Consider the following 8,416-nt stretch of genomic DNA (forward strand, 5'->3'; position numbering starts at 1 on the left):
TGACTGTTTCTTGGAAAGGGGTGTGACAGGCATCCTGTGATCTACCTCCTTCTCAAGATATGGAGGACCAGTCAAGATATACAGGAAGGAGGTATACTTGGTATACTCAAAGGGTTACTTGTTTTAAGATGGCAAATAGAAGTTGGCTCTTCTGGGTTGCCATCCCCTCTCTGCCCACCAGTAGTCAACCAACATATTTAAAACACTTGGGTTGTGTTGAACCCTTGTTGAAGTGTGAAGTAGGTGCATCTTTTAAAGGCTCGTGCCTTCCTTGTTTCTCGTGGTAGTATTGTAATTTGTGTGACTTAACTCCAGCATATATATATAAAGGGAGAGATATCAGTCAAAAGAGGGCTGATCATTAAACAGGGGCTCACCTAGGTAATTTTGGTCCCCTGATCTGAAGGGCTTCAGAGCCTTCACCATGAGCCACCACGACCACGAGGCCCCCTTTAAAACGTTTTCAATGTGAACCTTCATTGGGCCTCCTGGGGGGCCTCCTGCCATGCCTTGACCCACTGCTGCCCCAACTACCACACTGCTCCTTGCCCTTTTTGTGGCTGCCATGTGTGTGGCCAGGGTGGGATGAGCCGAGCCGAGCAGTGCAGCAGCTGGGGCTTGCAGCAGCTCAGTATTTCCACTGTGCAGGCACTGAAGGCCCAGCCAGATGGGCCCACCAGCTGCTGCATCTCTACCACACCCCACAACCCGTTCGGGCACATGGTGACCACCCCCCAAAAAAAAGATCACAAAAAACTGGCAAAATGGGCAGCACGGTGGCATGGTGGCATGGGGCAGCAGGAGCCCCCCCCCCGGAAATCTGGAGGTCCCCCTGGACTTAGGAGGCCATGGAGTGAGACCCCAAGGTCCAGGGGTAAGAGCGCCTCTGTCATTATTTCATTCTCACCTGTCCAGTTTTTGACAGTCAGAAAAATTCCGAATAGCTTCAGGGCCCATAGCTATTTCTGTCCTGTACCTAAACAAATGTAATTTGTAAGTCTAAAAGGTTATTCTTCACCTGCCAGCTCTATTTGCAAATCAGTAGGTTGATTAGCAGCTTTTGCCGCCTCTTAGCACTAGGGATGTGCTGGAATTGTTTGGGGCAGCCGTGGCGGGGGGGGGGGGGCAGGCAGAGAGCAGTAGCTTTAAGAATGAGGCACACAGGTCCTTACCTGCTCCTCCAATGCACCACCACTGTTCCAGTTATGGTGCTGTCCTTCTCAAAAGGCCCTGCACAGCTGTGTCACAGCAGCAGCCTTTTGTGTGGTCAGCAACACCATGCTGACATCTTAAATGGTTGCCCCGCATGTGTGTCCTGCACCCCTGACTCAGCTGTGTGCTGCCTTTTGGGAAGACAGTGCCAAATTCAGAACAGCAGTGGGGTGGTGGAGGAGCAGGAAAGGACCTGTGTGCCTCATTCTGTCCCCTGCTAACTGGGCAAAGAGGCACCTTTTTAACATGGTGATTCTCTTTATTGAGCAGGGGGAGAGTAACTGGCCCTATCCACCCCCAGCCCAGTACATCCAGTAACTGTTGCTGGTGTCTATCTTTTGTTTCGTTTTAGAATGTGAGCCCTTTGGGGACAGGGAGCCATCTTATTTATTTATTATTTATCTGTGTAAACCTCCCTGAACCATTATTGGAAGGGCGGTATAGAAATCAAAATAACAACAACAACAATTCTTAAAGCTACCAAGCCCCAGCAACCAAAATGTTTCGGATACGGCTGCCCGAATCGTTTCGATGCCTCTGAGGTGCCAAAACGATCCGGGCACAATCCTAATTAGCACCAAGGCATGACAGGTACAATTCTTAAATCCCCTACACCTTACACCTCATTCCTGTAGTAAGAATGTTTTTAAAAATTACTGATCTCAGCATGTCTAGAATCTTCACAGCCACATCTAAACCCATGTGGTAGTTAGCATTAATGAATAGAAATATGTGGGGTACAGGGTGAGAGCAATTTGTAGAGACCCCTGTGAATTGGTGACAGGGGGATTTAGAATGAATATAGCAGGAGAAACCCATATGTACAGGAGACACAAACTGATTAATAAGCAGCACTGAAGAGGTAAATCAAGCAGGGAAGACTCCTGAGCAACTTAGGAACATAGGAAGCTGCCATATACTGAGTCAGACCATTGGTCTATCTAGCTCAGTATTGTCTTCACAGACAGGCAGCATCTTCTCCAAGGTTGCAGGCAGGAATCTCTCTCAGCCCTGTTTTGAAGAAGCCAGGGAGGGAACTTGAAAACTTCTGCTCTTCCCAGAGTGGCTCTATCCCCTGAGGGGAATACCTTACAGTGCTCACACTTCTAGTCTGCCTTTCATATACAACCAGGGCAGACCCTGCTTAGCTAAGGGGACAAGTCATGCTTGCTACCACAAGAACAGCTCTCTGCAAAGGTTTCCCCTCCCTCCGCCGGCCTCTTAATTCACCGCCACAGACCTGGGCTGATTTTCGGGCCCATTCGGGCCTGCAAAGATCTGTGTGGTGGCCATTTTGGAGGTCACAATGCATGCTCAAATGGCCTCTGTGAGGCCACACCTGAACTGAACCAGACCAGCCGGTTCCATGCACACCCCTAATGATATATACATATGATAAATAAATAAACACATTTCTGAAAAATGATACATCTAGCTGCTGTATCAAAGAGAGAGAAGTCATGAGGCTTTTGGAGAATTTTTGAAAGCTCAATAGAAATTTCTCAGGAAACCTCCCCTCACCCGCCAGATCAGTCGTCCAGATGATTACCAGCTCTGTGATGGGAACTGGTTGGGGCAGCAGAGTTCAGGGGCCTCTTGGTCCCCGGAAGTGACAGAATGTCCCCCACAGGTGCACGGGGCATTTTGTGGAGCCTCCCAATGCTACGAGGTTTGTTGTAGCCTCCCGGTTGGGAGGCTACTCATGAGTCGCCATAACATGGAGCCACACAGCAGCAACAAACTGGAAATGGAGTTAGCGGAGTGTGCATTCCACTAACCTCATTTTAGGGGGGGTTCGCACATGAATCGCACATGGTTCACACATGGTTCGCACAGTTCGCACATGAATTAAGCAAGCTTGCTGCCGGGAGCCGCACAGCTCCCATCACTTCCCACAATTGGGGGAAATCAGGTTAGCCTTCCTTAGCCCGATTTTTGCCGATCGTGGGAATAGCTTCCATGTGTTATGGAGGTAGAGAAACCCTCAGAGAAAATTCTCTGAAATTTCTCCTTGGGAGGAACCCTGAACTAGACTTCAGTTTTCTTTGAAGAGAAATGTTGGTTCCAGTTCTAGATGTAATCATTAAGGCTGGCTGAAGCCTATATCTTGATCCTGAATAGAACATAACAAAGCACTTACAATAATCCAGAATTATTAATGTCATTTCCTGCTGGTCTTTCTTTGTGGGCTTTTGTTTTGTTTTTTGTTTTGGTAACAGCAATGAATTCATGTCCAAAAAGTAAGAACAATGATTTCATGCTCTGTCTAAGGTTGATAATATAATATGTTTTTTCTTCTTCTGAAGCTGTCTACTTAAGACAGATTCCCCCCATTTTGAGATGATTCAACATCTCTTTTCTTGGGCTGAAGTTAGAAAGCAGCTAGGAAGTTTGTTATTCTTGGGGCTGGCTTTTCCACATGTCTCTTCTTGATTTTGTCGTGAATTTTTCTGAACCAATCGTCTATTGGAGTGATGCCAATTTTCTATAACTGACAAAAAGAAAAAGAAAAAAGGATCTCTGAAGTGAGTGTTTTTCCTGATAACTGACACACAAACCTAACCAATACGGGCTATTTTAGCTAGTGCTTAATGCTTTAAATAAACTTTGATCACTGATATATTATAGATTTCGTTGCATAACATGCTAGGAGAAGGGACTTTGACATTCTCCTCTAGTTCCCATGTCCCCCTCACTTTCGAGATCTCCCCCTTCCACATTCTTAGTAGAGAAACATTCTCTACCAAACTATTCTGCAATAATCCACTTTGACAGGATTGCTCTGCTGATCAAAACGTATGGCTTTGGAACAATGGTCCTGCTACTATCTTTGAACTGCAATCTGCATAAAGGAGTTGCTGAGATTTAAATCTTAGCAGTCATCTCTAATGAAGAAGGAGGGGCGAAAAGAGATTGAGAACACGTTTTATTATTCCTTTGGGGGGGAAATTCACTTCAGGTGATGACTCAAAAGTTTTAATCTATTCCAATATCATTACTTACTCCCCCCCCCACCAACCCCATATTAATCCAGGAGGTTTCCTAGCCAAGAATAGTGGTTTTCATTAGCATCGTCCTAAATTTTTGTGCTGTTTGATATGGAAGTCACTGCTTGGAAGGAATTGAATGTTGGTGGGTCATTGTTTCCTTTGGGGCTGGTTTCACATGATCCACCTCCCTCTTATATAACACTAAAACGAGGGGTCATCCCATGAAACTGATTGCCAGGAAATCTAGGACTAGCAAACGGAAGTACTTTTTCACACAACGCATAATCAACTTGTGGAATTCCCTGCCACGAGATGTAGTAACAGCCAACAACCTGGATGGCTTTAAGAGGGGTTTGGATAACTTCATGGAGGAGAAGTCTATTGACAGCTACTAGTCGGAGGGCTCTAGGCCACCTCTAGCCTTGGGGGTGGAGTGCCTCTGGGTACCAGTTGCAGGGGAGTAACAGCAGGAGAGAGGGCATGCCCTCAACTCCTGCCTGTGGCTTCCAGCGGCATCTGGTGGGCCACTTTGCGAAACAGGATGCTGGACTAGATGGGCTTTGGGCCTGATCCAGCAGGGCTGTTCTTATGTTCTTATGTTCTTAAGGTGAGACCCCCGCAAGGGGGTATATTATTTGTTTTCCTTTCTGCTTTATATCTGCAGTAAATTTGTCTTTACTGTTATGTGAGACGGTGGGGAAATTCCAGATTCCCCTCCCCACAAGCAACTGCTGTTAGTTTTAATTGTTTGCCTCAATGGGAAATTCCATCTAAAGTGACAACGCCACAAGGAACAGCATTTCTCTCCTAATTACTGAATAAAAATTAAGGTTTCATAGCTAACGAAGAAGTACTTCAGGACCATTTTTTCTTCTCCAGCCTTCCCTGATTTGCTGTAATTTTTAACTTTGTTCCTCTCTTCCTCCATTGCCTTGCCTTAGCCCCTCTTCCTTCCTTTCCCTTATATGGCTAAACCTATTGTGTTAGAATGCAGGTGTCTGTATATACACAAATATTTTTGTGTGAATGACTGTACATACATTCATTTTGAGAGTGAGTCTAGGTGCAGGTCCCCTCAAATGCAAGATGCAGATGGGACTTTTGATGATTCAGAATGAAAGCTTATTGGCTGAGACTTGACAGTGTTAATGTGATTTATTTAAATCACCTTCTTAGGCATTTAGGAAATAAAATAATGGCAGAGATCCAAACAAAGTACTGGTGTTCCATGAGATCCATTGGTGCTGTGGACAGGATTGAGTAACGCAGCTCTGGCAGCTGTGCAGGGGGGTTGGAATTTGGACCGGAAGTTGTAAATTGTAAGTTGGACCGGGGAGACCCGGGTTCAAATCCTCATTCAGCCCATGATACTTGTTGGGTGACTCTGGGCCATTCACTTTTCTCTCAGCCTAACCTACTTCACAGGGTTGTTGTGAGGAGAAACTGAAGTATGTAGTACACTGCTCTGTGCTCCTTGGAGGAAGAGCGGGATATAAAATGTAAAATAAATAAATTTTGATGAGCCCCCTTTCCCCTAAGAGCCCTCTGTGTCACCTGAAAATATGTCCTTGAGGGTCTTGCAGCCCCCAGGGACTTATTTTTGGGTGACACAGAGGACCTACAGGGAAAGGGGAAGTCATTGAAATCCACCCTTCCCCATGTATGCTGGAAATCCAGCACTAGCACCTCCAGGGATGCAGGCAGATGGAATACTTGTAGAAGAACTCTTCACTTAAATTGGAGGGTGGTGGTGGTGCAGATAGACTTGTTGTGGGGAGAGAGAGATTGAAGATATCAGTTATTCATGGGGAGAGTTCAGTAAAATGACAGGAGAACTCTTATAAAGCTTAAGGGGGAGTTACACCCTGGGCGCATCTGACAAAGCACCAGGACAGGACATAATTACTCTCATCATTCCTCACCATTCCACACAAGACACCCATCGATCTGGTTGGGGGATTTGAGCTGGGGAAATGATTTCTGCCAAGTTAAAGTAACCAGAGATGTGCACAAAACAAATGTTATGATTCATTTCAAATTAGAATTGAATTCTGAAAATTCATTTCACATTTGAATCAAATTCGAATCCTGTCTGAAAATCTGATTCGAGTCAAAATCAAATTCTAATCAATTTGACCCAGTTTTGGTGCCTTTTTAACCAATCAGGAGCCCTGAATGGTTTTTAAAAGGTTCCAAATGGCTCTCAAATCGAATTTGAATTGAATTTCAAAAATTTGATTTCAGTTCAAATTGAATTGCCTTTTAAAGGGGTGATTCAATCCGAATTCAAATCACTCAAATCACCCAGATTAGAGTTGATTCGATTCAAATTCGAATCAATTTGCACATCCCTAAAGGTACAGTAACCCTCTCCTACCATGCTTGGGCACCCATGTTGTCATCTTGAACCTCCAGATGCCAAAAAGACAAAACAGAGAATGTCCAGCCCAATAGGAAAAACCAGATAGCATAGGATGCCCAATATTGGTTTTGGCACAGAGGGGAAATGCTTGACTAACAAGCAGAAGGTTGCTGGTTCAAATCCCTGCTGGTTCTATATCAGGCAGTAGCAATATCAGAAGATGCTGAAAGGCATCATCTCATACTGCGTGGGAGATGGCAGTGTAAACCCTTCTTGTATTCTACCAAAGAGAACCACAGGGCTGGCTCTGTGTGCACCCGGAGTCGAAATTGACTTGACGGCACACTTTACCTTTACCTTTACCATTTATATAACACTCTTCAAGTTCTTATTTATTTATTAATTCTCTGTGTAAACTGCTTTGGAACCTTTTGTTGAAAAGTGGCATATAAGTACAGTGGTCCCTCGACTTACGAACTACTCGACATAAGTATTTTTCGAGTTACAAACGGCAGTTTTAGATCCGGTTTTAGATGCGGTTTTTTCGACTTACAAATTTTTAGATGGGGTTTCCTCGACTTACGAATTTTACATGCGGTTTCCTTGACTTGCCTGCCTGTTTACTGCCTGTTTATTCTTGAAAAGAAATGTTCCTGTGCAGTTTGCAAGCCTTACTGGGGGTCTGGGTCTTTTTTCTAGGCTCCGGAACGCATTAATCCGTTCCCAATGCATTCCTATGGGAAACCGCTTTTCGACTTACGAACTTTTCGACTTACAAATGTGCATTCGGAACGGATTAATTTCGTAAGTAGAGGGACCACTGTATTTGTTGTTGCTGTTGTTGTTAAAGTATTTTCTATTCATCTTAGCAATCTTTATCAGCCCTGTAATATAGGCTGGTATCCTGTAGTCTACCAAAGAAAACCACATCGCTCTGTGGTTGTCAGGAGTCGACACCAACTCGATGGCAATTTACCTTTTATTATGATTATTCCCATATTCAAACATGGAAACTGAATCAAGGGCTCAATTAAGGCCATCTACAGTAAGGATTTGTGCCCGATTCGAATGTCACAGTTCACACTTTTTGCCACTGTGCTCAAATGTTCACACTAAGTATCGGACGTAAATGTTCAGGAGATATTTGCCATCAAAAGCTTCTCAGAAGGCTCTGAGGCACAATCTCAGATCTTGCCCATTTACCTGTGAAAACATGCAAGTTATTTATCCCAGAGCATATGAGTAATTCAGCATTTGAATGTGCATTCGAATAACTTTCAGTTTCTCCATCTAAATGAACGGATGGTCTTTCATGCCATGCTTGTGAAAGAATGCTGCCCTCTGCTGCATGGTTGAAGAACAAAACTAAACACAGTTTTGAATCCTTATTCTCTGCCAAGTAGAAAAACATACGTGTTTCTAGACTGCCTCCATGTGGATATGTTGAGAAATGGTGGCAAATTTATTTTGAATGAAAAGGTTTTGAGGACTCTTCAGTGTACACAAGGCCCTCTTTTTTCACAGGAGTCTCATTCTCGCCTACAAACATGAAAACAGAAAGTGTGAAAAAAGTAATCTTAAGCCCATAGGGATTGGGGGTTAGGGTCCCCCAACCACAAAGTGTGCTGAAATTCCTGAAAAAAGCAGCAAGGCAGGAAGCAGGAAAAAGAAAAATACAACACAGTATCTTACTCTCGAGCAATACCCCTCAACCCCCAAACCCTCCAATTTTCAGCTCTCTGTGTGTTTATGTGTGTGTGTAAAAGAGTCACAAAATTGCTCCTTGCTGCCTCCAGACAGGAAATGCCACCAGAAATGAGATTTCTGGGTGGCAGAAGAACAGTGAACTTCC

This window comes from Hemicordylus capensis, chromosome 9 (genome assembly GCF_027244095.1).
Source record: "Hemicordylus capensis ecotype Gifberg chromosome 9, rHemCap1.1.pri, whole genome shotgun sequence".
Classification (NCBI taxonomy): domain Eukaryota; kingdom Metazoa; phylum Chordata; class Lepidosauria; order Squamata; family Cordylidae; genus Hemicordylus; species Hemicordylus capensis.